The 19,756-nt window shown below is 40.8% G+C and overlaps 1 pseudogene; it reads right to left on the bottom strand.

The window, feature by feature from the left end:
- Positions 1 to 1,635: 1,635 nt before the first annotated feature.
- On the bottom strand, positions 1,636 to 2,568 carry LOC106008723 (olfactory receptor 5W2-like; annotated as a pseudogene).
- Positions 2,569 to 19,756: the final 17,188 nt, after the last annotated feature.

The raw sequence follows: 19,756 nt of genomic DNA, 5'->3' as shown, positions 1-19,756 counted from the left end.
TGCATGAGAGCTGCAGATAATTGGAATAATCTGCACATTAGGTGTATGTTTGGAGTCATAATGCAGTTATTAATGAAGGCACTCACAAAAAACTTGTGGACAAAACCAACAAAATGAGATGTGGTTGGCATATTCCATTATGTGCAATGAGTAATTTAGGTATTTCTTTCTTCTGAAACTTCACCTGGGGATTAACTGTTGCTTGTGTGTGTGTGTGGGGGGGATGCTGTCTTAGTCACATTCTTGTCTTTGAGACACAATGTCAAACACCCACAACATCTAGAAGGAGAAGACATTTACTCTTTTCTCCCTTCTGCTGGGTCCACGTAGGAGTGGCATGGTTGAAGGCAGGAGCAAAGCTGCTCATGACATGATGCTCAGCAGCCAGAGAGCTGAAGCAGAAGCTGGATGGGAGAGAAACCTTTCCATGCCATGCCATTTGTTATCCACTTCTGCAGACAGACAACACCTCCTCATTTCAAATTTAAGTACAGATAAACCAGTGGACAAATTCACCTGTGAATGTACTGCCCCATTACCCAGTCACCTCCTGGAAGCCCCACCCCCACAGGCTTTGGGGAGACATGCCTCAGTTTCCATATGATTTTATGCAATTCATGAATATATAAATATATATATATATAAATATATATACATGTATATTCAAAGCACATATCATTGTAAGTTTATTTCCTTTTATTAAAATTTGATAACATTAAAAATTTCTAGCATTTAAAATTATTTGGTTGTCTCTACATTTGTAGTCACAAGCACAATGCAGATGAATTAGATAACATTGATGGAACTCTCCGTCCTTGAAAAAAAGAACTCACAATCTCATATCGAACACTGTCATCTCAGACATCCTAACATGTATATTAAGGTGCCAGTTGCCTGCAGACTACACTTCCAGGGCCTTCAACAGGAACAGAGTCAGATTAAAAGGGGAATGTTTCCTAGGGATAATTATAAAGATTCTATAATTAAGAATACCAATGCACGGACATCTTTATCAAGGCTGTTTCTATCACTCTTTAGCCATATTGAAGACACCCACTTCTTCAAAGCTATGGACTTCTTCACCTAAAGATACTGATAAATATTGGAACCTCTGCCTAGAATCCTTTCCTTTCCCCAGTTTGCACTTTTTTATAACTAATATTGAATGTGTACATCCAAGGATGCCTCTTTTCTGCACAATGGAATTCAATGTTTGCCTTTCATTCATTTCCTTTAGCCTTTCTATTTGATGAAGGATTTCAAGCTTATTACGAACTATGTGATTGCTTAGTAAATTAATGCCTCTTACTTTTACTAGATTATAGGATCCATTAATTTAGAAATCAATGGATTTATCATCAAAATGATAAACAAATGCACAAAAGCATTAGTGAAAACTTGATAAAACTTAATACACTCAAACTAATGCCTGAAAGACAAAATATGCAAATAAAAATGCTGGCAAAAGTAGAAGTATCAGGAAAGTTTTCCAAAGAGAATTAGTACTATACATGAATTCCAGAGAATGGAGCACCTCAGCTTAGAGAAACACAACATATGCACAAATGAGTAATAGTATAAATAAGTATTGGTATAAATAGTCATCTGGGAAAGGTTTGGATTTATTATAAATATTTAAATCCACATTCTAGTTTTCAGTTTTTCAATAGCTGCTTTCAGATCCTTATTTCTTAAACTATAAATCAGAGGATTCAGCATGGGAATTACCAGGGTATAAAACAATGAGGTCATTTTGTCTTGCTCTAAGGAATAAGATGTACTTGGCCGGAAGTACATGAAGAGCACAGTTCCCTGGAAAATTGCAACTGCAGTTAAATGGGAGGTGCAGGTGGAGAAAGCTTTAAACCTCCCCTCAGCAGAGTGTATCTTTAAGATGGATAAGATGATATAGGAATAGGAGACAAGAACTCCCAAAATGGTGCTCAGTTCAATGAATCAAAAAGTGGTAAATATGGCTAACTCATTGATCTGGGTCTCTGAGCAAGACAGTAATAAAATGGGTGGGATATCACAGAATAAATGATCAATCTCATTAGACCCACAGAAACACAGGCGGAATGTCAGTGTGGTGTGTATCAGAGCATCTGCCAGTCCCACCAGGTAAACCCCAGCCACCAGCAGGGAGCACAGCCTGCTGGACATGTGAGCTGTGTACAGCAGGGGCCTGCTGATGGCCTTGTAGCAATCCAAGGCCATCACCACCAGTAATATGCACTCAGAGTCTACAAAGGTGCAGGCAATGAAGAACTGAAGAGCACAACCAAAAAAAGGGATTGACTTGTCTTTGCCAAATATATCAACCAGCATCTTGGGTCCAACTGCTGTGGAATAGCAGAGGTCACAGAAAGACCGGTGACTGAGGAAAAAGTACATTGGTATGTGAAGCTGGAAGTCCATTCTAATTAAGATGATCATTCCAAGATTTCCCAGAAGATTATTGACATAAATATGTAGAAACAAGATAAATAGTGTTACTTTCATCCTAGGGTTATTAGTAATTCCCACCAATATGAATTCAGTCAATGAGGAGCAATTTCCTCGGTCCATTGTTCATAATCTTGTCAAGCTTTTGAGAAAATCATAGAAAATTGCACATTCATATATTACAATTCTGGACATCAATGATATATATATATATGGCAAACATATGATATTTTCTTCAGTATCCTATTTATCCTGGTCATGTTATGTTTTAAAAAACATTTTCATCTATTTGAAAAGAAAAGAAAAATATCTAAAATGTCAGACAATTGAAATTTGATCCAAATCCAGATCTAAATCTTCATGATATGTTTGTGTTTCAACATGTTCCTTGATTTTTAATGGCCTTATATCCTTATTTCATGTAATACTTGTGGATGAATTGAAACAACATTGGATCTTTCAAATGGCACTGAATAAAGCAGATATTACAGAGACAAAGGTTTAAAATGCCTTATTAACCAACTTCTAGTTTTTATAATATCTACATATACCTTAAATTTATATGATGTTCCCAAATATCATAGTTTGTTCAAAATTTGTTCTTGAAATACAGAACATAAAACTGGCTAATATTAAATTACTATGGCACTTTTATTGGTCCATGCTTTCTTTAGTATTTTATAAGAGAAGTAATTTTCATTTACTTTTTCTTTAGAAATCTATTATGATTTTGCCATAATACTCACTATCTGTTCATAGCAATATTCTGATACAAAAGAATCAGCCTTTTGTTAAAAAAAAGAACTAAAAAGAAGCAGAAGCAACACATTTAACAATATATTTACAATTCACTGAATTAAGAATACTTGGATATTAAAAATTTGCAATAGAATGTGAGAAAATCAATATTTATGAGATGTTTAGCTTTCTCTGCCTTTTAGACAAGTGCAACTTTATGTTTCTCTGTTGACATATAAAAATTGAAATGTCAATGATATATTTTTCATTTTTAACAAACCTGAGCAAAATATGGCATGTTCCACATAGAATTGAATTTATCAACACTGTTTTTAATGTGCCAAGTCCATTATTTTGAAATAAAACAAGAAAGTATCTGAAATTCACATATGTGCTTACACACCAATAAAATAAAGAGTTTCTTATGTTACCAGAGTAAAGTAAAAAATTGGAATATTATCCAGTGGATAATATTACAGTCAGTCATATTCTTCCAATTTGGATTTAATATATAATTGTTTCAAACATTAGATAGGAGAAAATATTAACATAAGAAGAAAGCATAAGATGATTAATTTTTTAACTTCTCACATTATTTCTTTTTCTAAAATGGTGATAGCTTAGTTCTTTTTTACCCTAGATTTCTACGTTTCCATTTACAAACATACCTGAGACAAGCGTCTTTGGTAGCTGAGCCCAAGGCAAACAGCAGCTTATTTTACCAAGCAGCTTTGGGGACTTTGGACTCTGAAGTTATTTCCCAGGGGCTTTGCTGTGTTTAATTTTACTTCTGTTTTTTTATTTTGCCCTGCAAATACACTGCCATTAGTTATTCACAGTTGTAACCAAATTATGTTACAATGAAAACTGCAAATTATTTTTAACTCTAAAATGTAATATGAATTTTTCTTCTCTGATCAAAGCAGAAATTTAATTAATTTCAAATAACCTCTGATTAATCACTGTCAATTCCTTTTTGTGGTCCATTATTTCTCCCATTTTTCAATACTACTCTACCATCTCAGAAATATTATTGTCTTTTGATACAATTATTTTATTTAATTAAGTGAATAATGAATGCATTAAGACATTCACCTTCTTAAAGAAAACATCTCTTTGTTTATTAGCATTTTCATAAATCAGTGCAGCAACCACCACTATATAATTCCAGAATGTTGTCTTCACCCCAATCAGAAACCAGACCTAATAGCAGTCACAGCCCTTTCCCCTTGCCCTACAATGCCTGGCAACTACTAATCTCTTGCTAGTGCTCCATATTTGTCCATTCTGAACAGCCCACACAGTCAGAATTATAGAGTATTTAGTCATTTGTAACAGACTTCTCTCATCTACCTGAATATTTCCAAGGCTCTCCCATGTTGTTGTTTGTCAGGATACCCTTACTTTTGTGGAATGTTCCTTTTTTCAGGTATAATACATTTTGATTTGGGGCCAGGGATTTAGCTCAGTGGTTTTGCCTCCTGCTGCACAAGCACAAGGACCCAAGTTCAATCCCCAACATAAAAAAAATGTTGATTATGCCTTCACTGGTTGTAATGCAATTGCTTTATTTCTTCTTTCTGGCTAATATGAGTTATGATATTGTACTGATATAAGGGGAAATGCTGTAACTCCCAACCTTGCTAGATATCCAAAGTGCAAGTTCGTGTTCTCTAAAGTCAAAGAATGAATTCTAGGAACAACAGAGGTTAAAAGTAAGAAAATTATTGGGAGAAATAAAGCTTCTGTCTATGAGAGACAGAAGGAGGACTGAAAAGTGGGTTGCCCACTCACCCAACTTCTCAAAGTTGTTTTATGGGACAAAGCCACGAGGTGGAGTGGGTTCAAGGCAGGTTCAAGGTGAGAGGAAACTGTAGTCAACTAGTGAAATTATTAAGTACAGTCACTTAGGTAATATTAATCCAATGAGAAATCCCAAATTCTTATGAATGAGGCCATCAAGTATCCACTGGCAGTGTGAGACACAAGCTCCTTCCAGAGATGAAGTGCAAGTTGCATGTCCCTCACCCTTTCCTGCAATACTCTGAGGGGTGTGGCCCAGGAAGAATACATAAATGTCAGAAGTGTCCTATTCTGCCACACTGCTGATGCCATCTCTCAGAAAGAGCTAACTACAACAGTTTGATTATACTATGACTTAGTGTAGGCCTTTTTGATGGAATTTTGGAAAATCTTTGAACTTTTGCACTGCACTTGAATTTTTGTATCTTTCTCCAAATGTGGCAGCTTTTTGGCTATCATTGCTCCTCCCTCCCTCCCTCTCTCTCTCTCTCCTCTCTCCCTCTCTTCTCTGTTCTCTCTCTCTCTCTTCTCTCTCCCTCTCTCCTCTCTTCTCTGTTCTCTCTCCCTCTCCCTCTCCCTTTCCCTCTCCCTCTCAGTCCCTCCCTCTCATTTTTTGAGCCAAGTTCTCACTATGTAATTCAGGGTGGCCTTGAACTCACAATGATCCTCCTGTCTCAGCCTCCCAAGTGCTGGGATTACAGGCATGCACCACCATGCTCAGCTTGACTCTTATTTCTGTAAATAAGCCTCCTTACCACCCTTTACTTTTTTCTTATCTTTCTTCAACTCCTATGATGTAATTTTTTTCTTGGTGTCACACAAACCCTGTGAGTTGGCCTCAGTCTTTTTTATTATTCTTTTTCTTTCTTCAAATTTGATTTTATATTTTCAAGTAACTGGTCTCACAGTTCATAGATGTTTTCATATCCTTTATTAATTCTGTTGTTGATGCTCTTTCTCATTGTTTTTATTTCATTCTTTGCATTCTTTACTCCAACATTTTGGTGGATTCTTCTTTCTGACTTCAGTTATTTTGTTGAAATTCTTTGTTTGTTTTAGTTCAGTAAACTATCTCTTGTGTTCCCCTAATAAAATTCTCTTAAGTATCCTTAGATATATTATGTTGAGTTTTTAGGTTGGAAGCATATAGACATCTTTTACTTTAAGGACAATTACTAGGATCTTTTTTGGTGGAGATCTATTTCTTTGCTTTTCCCCCCTTGATTTTAAATTTATGTTTCTTACTGATTTATGTTGACATCTATTCATTTGAGGGAATGGTTCTTTCTTCCAAACTTCACAGGCTGTTTTCACTGGGGAAAGACTTTCCCTTACGGAATATTGTGAGCACTCTGTCTGGGAGACAAGGTGGTTCTGCCTCACATGAGTCAGTGGTGTCGCCTCTGTGCTGTTCTCTCAGCTGAAGTCAGTGGAGGGGAGCACAGCAGGGCCATCAGGGCCAATAATGAGTGGGTGACTGAGGCAGTAGTGAGGGTCATGAAGCATTCAGGGGCCAAGTTTCCTGGAGTTCCCACAATATCCCTTCCTCTCACTTGTGCAGTCATTGGCAGGGGCCTCTTTAGTGGTATTGGTTCTAGCTCGTATGCATATTCATGATGGCAAGGACACCAATATATTGTCTGTGTCTCCCATGGAGTAGACATGGAGCTGAGGATGGAATTATGGGCACTTGTGCAGGGAGAGCAGCTGGGATTTGGGGCAACAGTGCCCAGGTGTAATTTCCCCACCTACTACATGGGTAAAGGTGGACAACACAGGAGGGTTCACTGGACAGTGAGGGTCCAGGATCGAGTGTGTGTGTGTGTGTATGTGTGCAACACTACAGCAGCTATGGGTCCATGTATGAGCTAGGTGGCTGTGGCAACAGAACCTGTGTATCAGTCAGTTCCCCTTGTAATAATAGCAAGACTCTAATGTATTCCAGCTATGCTGGATTACTTACTTAAATATATATCTTTATCTTCTCTTTGTATCTTTAAATCAATTCCTTCTCACACATCCACCAAAGACTTACAACAAATATTAATGATCAAATATTATAATATTAACAAATGTGTGTAGTAGAATAATGTCATCTGCAAGATTATATATCTTAGCTCCTTTCTTTATCCATGTCACTGAATTTCCAGAAGAGAAGCATGATATAGATTACATATGATCATATGTAAATGCAGTGTATGTGTTTACATGTGTAGAACAGGTAATAGATATGTAATGGTGAGAGGTCATAAAAATACACAGATTAAATTGGTAATGATGTTCAGTGCCTCAGTGATCAAGAGATTCTATATTTATGTCAGGTGCAGTAACTGTCTTCCTTTCAGCCTTCTTGCTGCAAACACATCATGAAGGAAGGAAGTACTCAGTGCCACTCTGGGTCTCTTGATGTATAAAGTGAAACTTATGTGGAACTGGGGTTCTCTCTGTGACAGAGGCAATGAGCCCAGATTGTTTTAAGGCAACTTCCACATGATATTTCTGTCTCTGAATTCTCAGAACTTTGATTTCCCTGCTCTGTGAACCCCCCCCACACACACACACTTTAAAGCAGAGAGGAGCTACTTCTGCACATGAAACAGGTGATAATGAGGCTGTCTAGAGAGTAAGAATTAAAAAAGGTCAAATATTTTCAACTGTGACCATAGTAATGGATGTCTTCACATTCAGAATTTAATCAGTACTTCCTTCACATCCAGTTTTATTACTACTATGTAATTAGAAAACTGAGCTTCAATGCTATATATATATATATATATATATATATATATATATATATATATGTACTGGGCCACGAACTCGGGTCCTTGCTCTTGCCCAGCAGGTGGTGAAACCACTGAGCTAAATCCCTGGCCCCTTCAATGCTATATTATGACTGACCTAGAGAAAAAATAATAAAGACGTGTTACAGTAGTATCATTGAGGTTATGAAACAACCACAGTTCTTATAGTTCTTATTGGAAAGGAGAATTGGTTCCATTGAGTAAAATTCTACAAAAATGCCTTGTTGGCATGTTGTGCCCAGATCGTGAAGTCCCCAAAGACCACCAAGGAGCTGATTCTGATGCAAACGCATGAGGGTCGTTTATTCAAGCTCGAGCAGGGACTCTCAATTGTCACCAACACAGCGGATCAAGATCGAGAGCCCCGAATTTCAAATTAGTGGGGTTTTTATAGAGGTTATAGCAAGAATTGGAAATCTTTCACTTAGCAGTTACAAGATTGGTTAACATTTAGCAAGCATGAAGTGTACATTTTTGATTGGCTGGCTACATCGGGGTTGAGGGGTGGCTACATATAGGTTTTACAAGGGAAAAGAGGGACAAAGGTTAGTGGTTGACTGTCACATACTGATGGTCAGCAGACACACTGACTAATAGTCATGACCATCATGTACTGACAGTCAGCACATCTACAGATTGTTCTATGGATAGTGGGCCCAGAACATTCATTTCCCGGGCAAACAGATGGCTGGGTAATTAACTTAGGAACTTTGTTTTGTTACAGATTGTATCTTTTGTCCCAAAGCAAGCACTTTTTAACCATTAACTTGTGAGAGACTAGGGGAGTGGTGCATTTTAGAAAAATGGAGTTGCTTTGGTCTCACATTCCCCCCTTCTCATGATGCTATAGAGGACCAATCATGGGGCTCTGGGGGTTAATTCTATTAGGTCTGTAGAAACTGGTTGGTATTGGGACCTGAGTACCATTAGCTGTACAGCGTTGATGTGCTCTCTGATGAATGAGACTAATCTATTGAGTATACAAGGTCCAAGGGTTAACAATAGTAACAAAATGAGCAAGGGGCCCAATAGAGTAGAGATTAGGGTAGTCAGCCATGGGGAGGAATTAAACCAGAATTCAAACCAATTTTGAGTTTGTTCCCTTTCTCATTTTCGTTTGGCAATGCCCTCTCTAACTTTGGCCATAGATTCTTTGACCACCCCTGAGTGATCTACATAGAAACAACATTCTTCACCTAAGGCAATGCAGAGTCTGCCCTGTTGAAGAAAAATTAAATCTAGCCCCCATCAGTTTTGGAGGACCATTTCTGCCAGTGAGTTAGAGACTCTTGTAGGTGGGAGATGGAACTCTCTAGTCTCTCAATGTCTATGTCTATGGCTGTTCTCAAATCATTGTAATGTTTATTTTGTAACACTAATGATGAGACTCCCATTCCTGCCCCAGCTAATCCTAAGCCTAGAACTGTCAAAGTGATGGCTGTTATAGCTTCTCACTTAACTCTGGTGGAGAACTTAATCAAATGATTGAAAATATCTTTTTCTTGATGGTATAACAGTCTAGGAACTAATTGTACTAGCACACAAAAATCTTTATTCTGGTTAAGCACTTTTCCATGTGTGCAAGGGGTAAGTCCTGTGGAGCATGCCCACCATCCATCAGAAGGGGGTATGAGATATTTTTCTGAACTAGACTGATAAGTTTGGTTGCAAAGGTGTTGATGAGTAGCCGGGACACTACCAACACAGACTCCCTGTCCAGTTACAAACTCTAGGGTCAGCCTGGCTGTTCCCTTCTGTTGCCACCTGCATAGAGTGGGACTGTCTGACTCAGTAAAATTTCTTGAGAAAGCTATTCCCTCATAATAAAGGGGCTTAATGTCATAGCAGAGCCAACAAGACTGAGTGAGATCTGGTCTGGAGGCATTAAGGACCTTAAAAGTGTGAACCATCAGTCCCCAAAGGGGGTCTTGGTCTGGGTTGAGGTTGACTAGGGGGCCCTGGGTGGCAACCTGAGAGGGGAGCTGGGGCACAAGTGGGAACGTTGGAGGCTTTGGGGGTGTGGGTGTGGGACCAGGTGAGGTTTTCTGGTGAGAGGGCTTGGTGGGTCTAGAAGGAGCTGGGGGAGGGCAGTGGGGCTAATGCAGAATTTGGCCCAACCAGTCGGGGAGGCCCCGCAATGTAAGGTTCTATTTTTAGTCTTTCAGTGAATAGCAGCCCATCGTCATGACCATCCTGATGTAGGCGGAGTCCCCATGTTCGGCTCGATTCCCATCTGGTATATTTTTTACCTTGGTCTGTAAACGAAAGTCTAACTGGGTTACAGAGGAATCCTGTGCATGGACCACTAAGGACCCTGACGTTGCTGCTACTGTGGCTTGTTTGAAGGCCAGGGGGCCCAGGGACTCTTTTTAAAGAAATTAAGTTGTCTGTGACAGGCGGGGCCCACGAGATGGTACCTGTAGACTCACATTCCCATTTTGTACAATAAAACTCATCACTTTCCCCACATTTTTTCACTTGAGATCTTGAGCGTCCTTCTCCCGGGCAGACATAAAAAGGGGTGTTTCGCAAAACATTTCTCTCAGTGGGTTGGCTACACCCAGGGCCTAGTCCTCTTGGAGCCATAGGTAGGGACACCCAAGTGGGGGGCAGACTTTCATCATATTTGTTAGTACCTGTTTTACAAATGGGTTTTCCCCTGGGTCCAATTTCCCAGTCTCTGGTGATCCAGGTCCCGGCAGTGAGTCAACACAGATCAAAGTCAAGGGTGGGCCACCAGGTCAGCAGTGGCCTCACTTTAGATGTACTGTTGACAATGTCGCCCATGGACGTACTAATGATCATCCAAGTTAAATTTAGGGGAGCATGTGGGTTCTGTCTTTCCAATACTGGTGTTAAGAGTACAGTCACCATAATTATGACTGATGACAACGTAGCTTGAGTTTGAGAGGATTGTTGTGGTCCTTGGACACCTGCCATGATGGGATGAAGTCTTCTAGGATGGCGTGTGGATCTGCGGGGTGGACATGAGTGTAATGTACCCACGAGGCAATTCCGCTGACCTTGAGAGTGGTGGGTGTGGTCAGGAAAGTAACATAGGGTCCCTTCCAACGAGGCTCAAGGTTCTTTTGTTGATGTCTCCGAACAAAGACCCAGTCTCCTGGTCAGAAGCGATGGGGCTCAGAAGGTGGTCCAGACTCATACAGAGCTTTTAACTGGGGCCATATGTCTGTGTGGACACTCTGGAGGTTAAGGAAAACAACAATTTTTGATCATCAAATTCAGATTCAATCAGCACTTCTGACTGGAGGTTAGAGACAATGGGAGGAGGCACTCCAAACATAATTTCAAAGGGTGTCATCCATAGTTTGTAGGGAGAATTACATACCCTATAGAGGGCAAAGGGGAGGAGAGTCACCCAGTCACTGTCAGTGTCTAAGGTTAATTTAGTTAGGGTCTCTTTTAGGGTCCTGTTCATTCTCTCTACTTGTCCTGAACTCTGGGGCCTGTATGCACAATGTAATTTCCAATCTGCCCCCAGCACCCGTGCTAAACCTTGACTCACCTTGGAAATGAAGGCGGGTCCATTGTCTGACCCCAACATCACTGGGAAACCATACCTTGGCAAGATGTCTTCTAGCAGTTTCTTGGCCACAATCTGTGCCATTTCATGTTTGGTAGGAAAAGCTTCTGTCCATCCTGAAAAAGTGTCTACAAAAACTAGCAGGTACTTATAACCATACCTTCCAGGTGTTACCTCAGTGAAGTCCAAATCCCAGTATGTTCCGGGTCAGTTTCCTCTCATCCTGTTGCCAGGATTTGCCTTATTTGAAGTGGCATTGGTCAGTTGACAGGCCTTGCAAGTAGTGACAATGTGTTCTATTTTGGAGTTAGTGTCTTGGACCTGGATTCCAGCATGTCTCAAGAGGTCTGGCATCTTTCGAGTGCCCATGTGGGTGGCCCGGTGCATCTTGGAGAGAACTTGCTCTCCCAGTGTTTCAGGCAAGATGACCTTACAATCAGAGAATCTCCACCATCCATTGAGGCACTGGGGCATAGGTAATTGTTTTATCGATTTTAAGTCTTTTTCAGTATACTGGGGTTTTTCTGGTCCAGCAGCGCCCCCTGGATCGGGTAGTTGAGTGGTCAGTGCCAGATCAGCCTCTAGGGCTATTTTTTGAGCTGTCTGGTTAGCCAAATTATTTCCTCGGGCAATCGGAATATCAGTATTTTGGTGCCCTGGACAGTGGATAATAGCCAGTTTCTTTGGTAGCCACAGGGCCACCAGTAGGGCAAGAATTTCCTCTTTGTTTTTAATAGTCTTTTCCTCAGCCATTAACAGTCCTCTTTCCCTGTATATGGCCCCATGTATGTGAGTGGTGGCAAAAGCATACCTGCTGTCTGCGTACACACTTAGCCTCTGGTCTTTTCCCAAAGCTAGTGCCTTGGTTAGCACTATGAGCTCTGCTCACTGTGCTGACGTTCCAGTGGGCAAGGGCTCAGCCCAAACGACCTCAGTTTCAGTGACCACAGCTGCCCCCGTATACCTCCGGCCATTCTGGACAAAACTGCTCCCATCGGTGTACCAGATGTCTTCAGCATCTGGCCACGGTTGGTCCTTCAGGTCCTCTCGGGTCCCATGTACCTGAGCCATGATGTCAGCACAGTCATGCAGCGGGGCTTCCAGATCTGGGTCAGGCAGTAACGTAGCTGGGTTTAAGATGGCCAGGGTCTGGAAGACAACTTGGGTCGGGTTTAAGAGCAGGCTCTGATAGTGGGTGAGGCGGGCTTTGCTGAGCCATCTATCTGGAGGCTGTTTTAGAACCGCTTCAATGGCGTGGGGGGTGGTCACATACAGTTCTTGGCCCAAGGTCAATTTATCAGCATCTTTGACCATTAGGGCTACTGCAGCTATCATCCTCAGGCATGGGGGCCATCTAGTCACAACAGGATCAAGTTTCTTGGACAGATATGCTACTGGTCGGTGCCATGGGCCCAGATATTGGACTAGGACACCCTTGGCAACTCCTTTGTTCTCATCAATGTAAAGGTGGAAGGGCTTAGTAATGTCGGGCAAGCCCAAGGCTGGTGCTGACAACAAAGCAGCCTTAATTTGGTCAAAGGACTTTTGTAATTTATCTGTCCATTGAAAAGCCTGATTGTCTTTAGTTGTCTCATAAAGGGGCCTCACAAGCTCCACGAACCCTGGTATCCATAAGCGGCAGAAGCCAGCTGATCCCAAGAATTCTCTAACTTTCTGAGGGGAATCTGGTGTGGGTATCTTAAGAACTGTCTCTTTTCTAGCATCTGACAGCTATCTTTGCCCCTTTTTAAGTATATACCCCAGGTAGCTTACCTCAGGTTTGCAGATTTGGGCCTTTTTGGCAGATGCCTGGTATCCCAGTTCCCCTATGACCATTAAGAGCTTCTTGGTTCCATCTAGGCAATCTTCCTGTGTCTCAGCTGCTATGAGGAGATCATCTACATATTGTAACAGAGTCAACTGGGGGTTTTGGAGGTGGAACTCACCCAGGACTTCATGTAGGGCCTCATTGAAGATGGTGGGAGAATTTTTAAATCCTTGAGGAAGTCAGGTCCAGGTCAGCTGTCCATTGATGCCCTGCTCAGGGTCGCTCCATTCAAATGCAAAGATATGCTTGGGTGCCAGTGGAAGGCTAAAGAAGGCATCCTTGAGATCCAAGACCATGTACTATTGATGGCTTGGGGGGAGTGAACTCAGGAGGGTGTATGGATTAGGCACCATAGGGTGGATATTCATGACTCTCCTGTTTACCTCACGGAGGTCCTGCACTGGTCAATAGTCATTTGAGTGAGGTTTTCACACTGGCAACAAGGGGGTATTCCAGGCTGACTGACAGGGCCTTAGGATACCTTGGGCAAGCAACCTCCTGATGTGTGGAGTTATTCCCTTGTGGGCTTTTAGGGACATGGGATATTGGCGGACTCATGCAGGATCTGCTCCTGGCTTTATCTATACAAACACAGGTGCCCAGTGTGCAGCTAGTCCCATGCCCCCTGTCTTTGCCCATGCTTGTGGGAACATGGCAAGCCATTGTTCCATGTCAGGATCAGGAGGGGGCTGTTTCTGATGTAACAGATATTCATCCTCAAGGCTCATGGTTAACACTTGGATGGGCTTTCCCTCTTGGTTAAAGACCTTTGCGCCCCCAGGCTGAAAATGGATCTGGGCTCCTAATTTAGTGAGCAAGTCTCTTCCAAGTAAAGGGTAAGGGCAGTCAGGTATAATCATAAATGAGTGGGTTACCCGGCCCACTCCCAAATCCACCATTCTTCGGGTAGTCCATGAATATTTTTTCATGCCTGTGGCTCCTTGAACCCAGGAAGTTTTGTCAGAAACATGGCCATGTGGTTTAAGCAGAACTGAATGTTGGGCACTGGTATCTACCAGGAACTCAATGGGCTCCCCCTCCACTTTAAGGGTTACCCTGGGCTTGGGGAGGGGCGCTGAGCCCCATCCCCCCCTAGTCACTTAGTTCATCCATGGTCAAGATGGAGGCCTTTGGGTGGTCCCCCTTTGGCCTTTTGGGGCACTCTTTAGCCCAGTGGCTTTCTTCTTTGCAATAAGCACACTGGTTTTTCCTCAATTGGGGGCGATCCCTATATCCCCCCTTACCTCATCCTTCTGCTGCAATCTTTTTTAAACAACGTTCACGTTCCTTCAGCTCTCCCGCAGAGTTGGCCAGAAGAATTCGAGCTAAGTTTCAGGTCTGGTGGTCATCTGCTTTTATCCGTTTCTCCTCTGCGGTTTCCCTGTTGTTATATACCTTATCTACCACTGCCACTAAGTCCTGAATACTGTTTTCTCCCAATCTGTCTACTTTCTGTAACTTTCTTTTAATATCTAGCGCCACCTGGTTGACAAAATGTATTATTACAGCTGCCTTTGTCTCAGTTGCTTCCGGGTCCATAGGAGTATACCTATGGAAGGCTTCTTGAATTCTTTTTAGGAAGGCTACAGGGCTTTCGTTTGGCCCCTGCTGTATATCTCCTACCTTGGCCAAATTGGTGGGCTTGCGAGCTGCCGCTTTGAGACCTCCCAACAGAGCCTGGCAATAGACCCAGAGCCTCTCTTTACCTTCTGCTGTGCTGAAGTCCCAGTCGGGCTGAACCAAAGGGAATGAGGTGTTGATAGTGTCAACATTGATGGTGGGTTGACCATTATCACCAGGAGCCAATTTCCTGGCCTCGCTTTGGATTCTCTCTTGCTCCTCTGTGGTAAACAGGATCTGGAGGAGTTGCTGAAAATCATCCCAGGTGGGCTGATGAGTGAACAAGACAGTTTCTAACAGGTCATCAGAGAATTGGCGTGCTGAGTACGCCAGTTATAGAGGTCACTAGTGGCGAAGGGCCAGTAATGATGAGACTGGTTACCATGCTCATCAGGGGGCCCTACCACTCTCAGCAGACAAACAGTAGAGTCTGCTGGGCCTGCCAGCAAGATGGCATGCCGGTGGTGAGTATTCTGTGTGGGGCCATCATGGTTGCTGGCACCTGGGGCTGGCCCTCTTTCCCCAGCTCTGGCTGGGGCCGGGTCATTTCTTTCTGCCTGCTGTCGTGGGGGAGGAGAGAAACAGTAAGGGGGAGGAAAAATGAGATCTTCCTCTGTCCCTCCTTGGAGGACCGGGTAAAGCGGCACGATCAGCTTGGTTTTGGTTTTTCTTTTTTCTCCATGCTCTCTGGGAGTCTTTTCACAGGCTGTCAGGATTACCTCTGGCTGCTGTTTCTGTGGAGGCAAAAAGGGCTTGACCCATGGGGGTGGGTCGCAGATTAGACTCTCCCAAGTGACAATGTAGGGAACTTGATCAGGGTGTCCCATATGAGAACGGAAGATGACCTCCTGGACTCTCTTTGTGGTCTCTAGATCAAAGGCCCCTCGGGTGGCCAACCTACCCAAAAGGTGGGCCATTCCAAGCTACAAAGAGTAATGAATTTAGTCTTTTTAACTTCTAAACTTAGGTTATGAGGGTGCTCTCTGAAATTTTTGAAATGGTCCTTCATGAGGGAAAGAGGGGAAAGGAAAGAAGAAAAAAGAAAAAATATGAGAAAAATAAAGAAATAGAAACAAATTATTTGTAAATAAGGAAGGGTGGAAGGGGTGAAGGGAGGGCAGGGGGATGGGGAAAAAATAAGAACCAAGAAACATCATGTAAAGGTACAAGATCCCAATGATGAATGTGACTGTACTGTATACCCTAAAATGTACCAATAATTAAACTCAATAAAAAATAAATAAGACAGTTAGCAATGAAAAGATATTGTTTTAAAGTTAGTACAGATTTGGTTGCAGTCTATCTTGGCCATATATGGGCTGTGTGACTTTATGAAATTTAATATAAATTGTTTTAACCTATAAACTTATAATGAGGACAAATGTCTTGCAATGTTTCTGAATGTTTTAAATTAGGAAAATTACCTATGTATCCAACTATGTGTATATCTCTTTGTCCTCCTGGTATCATTCCAGGGAGATAATGACTTACAACAGGTAAATACCAGCACTTCCCTCTTATGACTAGAGACCTCTGTCAAGATTTATATTAAAACCTGTATTACTTATATAATGGATGTTATATACAATATGATATGCTAAATCCTTTACCTATAACTTAATTGTCACAAAGCACCTAACAAATTATGATCAAATTACTATTATTATCAAATTTTATGTTTAGAAAAACTAAGAAAATGGAAATTTGGGATTTATAATATAGCCAGGCATGGTGGCACATGTCTGTAATACCAGTCTTTGGTAGGCTGAGGCAGGAGGATCACCATGAGTTCAAGGACAGCCTCAGCTACATAGTGAGTTCAAGGTCAGCATAAAATACACAGTGAGACCCTGTCTCAGGGAGAAAGAGAGAGAGAGAGAGAGAGAGAGAGAGAGAGAGAGAGAGAGAGAGAGAGAATATGATGCAGACAGGGAGACAGGGGCTGGAGTACAAGATGCTGATTTTAAATCTCTAAAACTCTGAACTATAAACTGTGCCTTATATTGCATGAAAACATTGATGCTTTCAATGATATCCCAAGTCCATTGCCCTAGTGGTTCACAAGTGTTATTCAAATTCAAATGCTTCTTGGGGAAATCCATGAGAATGACACCAGGGTGTTGAGAATTAAAATATGATCCCTTCTGATACTCTATGAATTCTACTTAGAGGCATGAGGAAAGTTAATGAAGAGGCCAAGGATAGAGTTAGGAAAGACTGAATCTTGGATTCTTGTTTTAAAAAGGAATTGACAAAACGTTCTAATCAAAATTCTGTGCTTTAATAAACTTTTCCCAAACATATTAAAAAACAAGCTTAGGTTATAAAATAAATTGACCCAAATTATGAGTAAACAACCACAAGTGTTTTGTTATCTAGAACAGAAGGTACATTTAAAGGAAGATGTGTTAGATCCCTACCGAAACTAGGCCAGATTGAGTGATCAGATGGTCACTTCTTGGCAGTGTCATTGTGTGATGAAGATGCTCCCATACCACTCTGGACACATCCATGGCTCTCTCAAATCCTCAGCTCTCTCAGGCAGGTGAGACAAGAACTCTACCACTGTGCTGTACCCAACCCCAAAGGGACAATCATGCAACCCAAATAAATAAACAGAACCAAATTTCAAAAGAAAGAGCTGTTTCCAAAGACTCTAGATGTACAATCTCACCAGAACAACCAATGGCTTTTATGTGCATTCTCTTGTCATTGGGGACCTAATCATTGACAAATTACAAACATGTTCTTTTCCTGGAGATGTCTAGGGAATGTTTGTAATTATGATTTTTTTTCTAAAAATACATTAGTAATTAAACACAAATAATGTTGGAGTTAACTTGAAAATATTTACTCCCAGTAATTTTGAGGTTTTTTAGAATGACATTTACCTCCTAGCTTAAATGTTCAAAAATACAACTTCTATACTTTATAGTGCTTTATTACACTTTATTATCAGTACTGTAATTTGATAAAATATATTTTATTTGCACCATGAAATGAGACAAGTGGAGTCCTTGGTAAAACATGAGACCAACAGATACTTCATGACAGGAGAGAAGGATATATATATATATATATATATATATATATATATATATATATATCCCACCTAATTCCACAGCACATTAGAATCCCTGCAAGCTCAATACATTCAGTAAGTAGATTTTCCACACCAACCTAAACATCTGATATCCATTGCATATGATAATTTCATTAAAAATATATTTACCAGCTAGTTGTACTTAATACTCTGGCAATTACATAATAGACTTTAATTTTGGACAAATAAGGGGTTTTTTTTCTTACTCATGCTTGTATCTGAATTTTATTAATGGATATCATGTTAAAGCTCATGTCCAACATAACTATCTATTCTGAGCCAAGACTGAAAAGTGATCAGCCAACCTCATTGTGATTAATTCTAAGGCTAGAATTTCTGTGGCATTCAATATATAAGTGCTGTTAAAAACAGTCTCCATTATTGGGAGGTCAAATCTGAGTTCATATCTTCTCTTTTTTACAGTGTGGTGCTCTCTCCCCCACCTGGTTTTTATGGTCTTCTCTCTTAAGAGTTGAGAGAACAGTCCATGCTTTATCTTAAAGTTCTTAACTCGGATTACATTAAGAGAGTCTACACTGCTTCACATAGATGAACTCAACAACAGAGATTAACATGAGTGCACATGAAGAAAAGGGAACCCATATAGAGGTGAGCTGAAGGCTTTCAGATGTCCCTGCATATATTCCCTACCAGTATGAATGCAAGGTGGGATATGACTTGTGCAGGGTGAGAGCGAGAATATGAACTTGTTCAGAGTTTGGGGAATTGAATAGTATAGGAAAGTCAAGAGCAGAGATATGAGGGACCTCAAACTAATGTTATTTTAAAAGTTCCAATTTTGGCATGCAATAGACATAAACAATAGAACATAATGCAAAAGAAAAATGGAATTTCCTATATCTCTATTACTAAGGATTAAAAGGTTGTGGAAAAAGTAATAACCACTATACATCATGTAAAGGTACAAGATCCCAATGATGAATGTAACTGTACTGTATACCTAAAATATACCAATAAACTAAATGGAAATAAAAGATCTGCTGTGGTTTTGCATTCTTACAATAAAAGTAAAACATAAAACCCTGGAGGGAAATGTTGCTCAACCCTGGCCATCCTTAACTACACTTTCTGAGAGTGCTCACTGAGCTAGGCAAATGGAACAGCTAAGAATATAGATCTGGCTCTTTCAAGTAGCCTTCAGTATGGTCAAAATAACATGCACATGGTTTGGCAATGGCAAATGCTTAGAGGTCCACAGCTGGAGATGGTAGAATCTCCAAACATGTGAATTGGCTGCCACAATATTCAGCACATTCTAGCATTACTTGTGGAGGAAGATTGAAAATATAAGGCAAAACCTCTGAAAACATGAGCAGACATCCTTACACTGATCTCTTCCTGAAGAAGAAAAGTGAAAAGTGAAAGCCCTGATGATCATATCCTGGAATCAGGGGGAACTGAGGGAATACCACACTTTGCAAAAAGCTTAAGAAATGCTAAGCCCTAACATGTTTCTGGTTGGATTAAGTTTATCAGTCTTTATTTGACCACAAGGTGTATTGAAAGCCCTTGGCAAGAGAAATAATCTACAACATTTTTTTAGACACCAGGTGGGATGTAGTAGACGTAAATTACTAAATAAGAGAAAGTGACTGTAAACAATAAACAAAAGAAAAAACACTAAAAGCAAATGCACATATCAATCCACAAATTGGAATTTGTCTTGAGTATTTATTTTTTTTAATTTTCACTAGTTTTTGAAACAAGGTTTTGCTACATTGCCCAGCCTGGCTTTGACCTTAAGATCCTTCACTTTCAGCTTCCTGAGTAGCTGGAATTACAGCCATGTGCCACCATATGCCCAGCTTGCATGCAAAAATTTCAAAATAACTATAATAATACCATTAAGAAAA

This window comes from Heterocephalus glaber, unplaced genomic scaffold (assembly GCF_053883595.1).
Source record: "Heterocephalus glaber isolate CG9 unplaced genomic scaffold, H.glaber_assembly_v1.0 deba00000896, whole genome shotgun sequence".
Lineage (NCBI taxonomy): Eukaryota > Metazoa > Chordata > Mammalia > Rodentia > Bathyergidae > Heterocephalus > Heterocephalus glaber.
The sequence above is the reverse complement of the archived record's forward strand: the minus strand, read 5'-3'. Positions and strand labels throughout refer to the sequence as shown.